This window comes from Centruroides sculpturatus, unplaced genomic scaffold (assembly GCF_000671375.1).
Source record: "Centruroides sculpturatus isolate CEXI.00-Female unplaced genomic scaffold, Cexi_2.0 scaffold1276, whole genome shotgun sequence".
Classification (NCBI taxonomy): domain Eukaryota; kingdom Metazoa; phylum Arthropoda; class Arachnida; order Scorpiones; family Buthidae; genus Centruroides; species Centruroides sculpturatus.
This window is the reverse complement of record NW_019385425.1, coordinates 59,508-62,513: the sequence shown is the minus strand read 5'-3', so window position 1 is coordinate 62,513 and position 3,006 is coordinate 59,508. Positions and strand designations below refer to the sequence as shown.

General features: G+C 34.3%; 1 long non-coding RNA gene across 1 annotated transcript; it reads left to right on the top strand.

The window, feature by feature from the left end:
- The first annotated feature begins 1,486 nt into the window (after nucleotides 1–1,486).
- Nucleotides 1,487–2,500, top strand: LOC111638864. Its single transcript, XR_002758964.1, has 2 exons — nucleotides 1,487–1,639; nucleotides 1,733–2,500. It is a non-coding gene; the product is annotated as an uncharacterized LOC111638864 (long non-coding RNA).
- Nucleotides 2,501–3,006: the final 506 nt, after the last annotated feature.

Sequence of the window (3,006 nt, the reverse complement as noted above, 5' to 3'; positions counted from 1 at the left end):
GGGCGAAAAGGGTAAAAAATTACTTCATACTAGTTATTTTGCAAATTCTCCGTTATATACCATTTTATATACAGTTAATATTATCCCGAAACGTATAGAAATAGGTGAAAATCCTGCAACGAAATGGATAGAGAGCATGTAACGCTGCTGTTGCACACAGAAGACTGCTGATTCTGGTAAAATATTGATATATATGTTGCAGTTACTTGATGAACTTGTTTTGTTTTTGAGAGCATCCTTTTGGGTTGGGCAATTGTCTTCTAGACTCAATTTGGATCCAAAGGGTTGCCTATTTGGCAGATATTTTTTCTCGCCTTAATGAATTAAATTTAGACTTTCGAGGTAGTTCTACTACTGTATTCAACACACATAACAAAAATTAAATCTATGATAAAAAAAAATTGAATTTCTAGGCGAATTACTCATTGAAAGTAGAATAATTAGTGCTTCTCATCATTGTTCAGCTTGTGTCACTATTGACTCAAATGCAGTGGCGTAGCCAGGGTTGTGCAAGGGATTGTATCATGCACCGGGCGCCACTCGCAGAGGGGCGCACAAATGGTCTCTAAGATAAACTATGTGTTTCTGGAGGGGGAGGGAGGCGCCAATAAAGCGTCGTGCCCAGGGCGCCAGTTATGTTCGCTATGCCACTGCTCAAATGTGAAAGCTGATGTAACACAGTTCTTGGGAATGTTCGACTAGCAACTGCATTTTCCCCACTAATTCCTTGAATTATTCTTTGATCCTCACTGATGGGCACGGAATCAATTTCATTTTGTTCCGGGACTGCCAATTATCCAGCAGGAACAACTGCTTGATATTTCATCACACAGTAATGTCAAAAAGTCATTTTACCGAGAAAGTCTGTTGCAATTTTGGACTGAGTTACTGAAGGAATATCCTGAATTGGCTAAGTTTTCTGTGAAAGTTCTGACGCATTTTGTAACTTCCTACCTTTGCGAGCCAGGCTTTTCTGCATTGGTAGCTTTTATTTAAGATCCAAACAGAGACATATGCTTAAAGTTGAGACTGACATACGATTGAAATTGTCTCGCTCGTCAAATCAAACCTAATATCAAAACATTACGTTCATCACATCAAACACTGAAAGGATACGCGGCCAAAAGATGTTTGTGAGCCATTGCTTTAAAGTTATACTGCACTTTAAGCTGACAAGTAATGCAATGTATATAAACTTTACGTTCTTCACTTCTTTATAAGTTAATTGAAGAGCCGGCATACAAAATAAGTTACTGTATATCCATTTTTGGCTAATTTGAATAAAAGCGAAATTTTTAACAGACGCTTAAGTGCAAGCTTTTCAATTTGTGGACAAAGGAGAATGGGATGTTAGGATTTATGCAATTAATTTTATTTTAATGTTGTTTTGCTCTTAAGTTTTTAACAGTAATAGTTTCGTTTAGNTTTAAATTTAGGAATTTTGTATCGAATTTTTTTCATGTTACCGTTTTTACAACAAAGAAAATTTATCTGAAATCGCCCATTTTGATTTTCAGGTCGAGTTTCCGGAGAAAAAGTTTGGGTAGGTATTTGCAATTTTGTTAAAGAATGGTCGTCACTGACAGCAAAGCAGAAAAAAGGTTTCCGCAGACTTTACCAACAAGCATGCCATTGTAAAGTAAGTATTACATTTACATAACACAACTGAAATCTTTAATTTTCATGATAAAAAAAAAACGGTATATTAATTACTATTATTATTTACTTTCAGATAACGAAGAATTATATACACAACAATAACACCACAGTCAGGCCACAGTGTTATTGGGAAACTTGGAAAAGCGTAAAATATGACTGTCAAAATTTATATTCTATCTGCGCACCTTCCTCTCATCACATGAAAGAATGTGTTTGGTTGAAAAGCAGAGCCTATCGTCACTGTATGAAAGAAAAAAGAGATTTTCTCTACAGAGAACCTTAAATTTATCTTAACAGATTCATCGTCGATACTCTTTCGGAGGTATCATAATGAGCTTTGCCACTAGGTGGCAGAATTATGCTCGAGTCTCAGTAGTAGGACGAAACTCTCTCTCTCGAAGTTTATCATTTAAAATATTTTAAGAGTACAATTTTATGACATCGTAGATTAGGAGAGTGAAAACACGATTTTTAAATGTAGATCGGCCAAAAAAAATATAAATTTATCCATCAGAATTTACATTAAAATATATATTATGTTTTTCAAATTTCTGCTGATAAAGTAGGCATTATGTATTTTATGACACGTTCTGATAAATTATGTCTGCGGTGATTAATTGCCAATATTTTTAAATGTCAATTTTGATATAAATGCACCCTGGTTCATCGCGTTCTTTTGTAAATTAGAAATATGTTTAAATGTATGTATTCATTGTAGTATTTAAATTGTGTTTGTGAAGAACCTGTATACTGGTCTCCAACGCGTATAGTTTTGTAATTAGGTCTACACTAGTATTCAAGTGTAGTTGATGGACCAATAAAAACGTACAAATGTAATTTATATAAATTTTTTATCGAAAAAATTATTGCCTTCAAATATAATTTATCAATACCAAATACAGTAAGTTATTCAGTACTTAATTGTTTCATTTATTCTACATGTAATGTAATCTTTGAAAGTCAATTTATAATATACAGAATAGTCACAAAGTCTCGGCACGCTAATTAAAATTTATATATTCAGTTACATTTTATGCGCAGATTTTAATTTCTCTTGTGTTTTTCTGGATGTTATCTTCCGCGTTTACGATTGAAAGTCATTAAACTAATCCCTGAAATAAAGGTCTTCAACTGTGGTAAGGTGGAGTTGACATTTTCTCGTTCACAACGCCCTAAGGCGAATGATTACATATTGCCGAGTCTAGACTTCGAGGAGGCCACACCATGCTTATTCATTGGCGTCTATCCTGAAGTCAAAGCTCGAGGGCACAATTTCATACTTTGGGTCTTTGTGTGTGGCTCTCCGTAGTGATAACGTTGTGCGTTTATATATTTTTAATTGAAAAT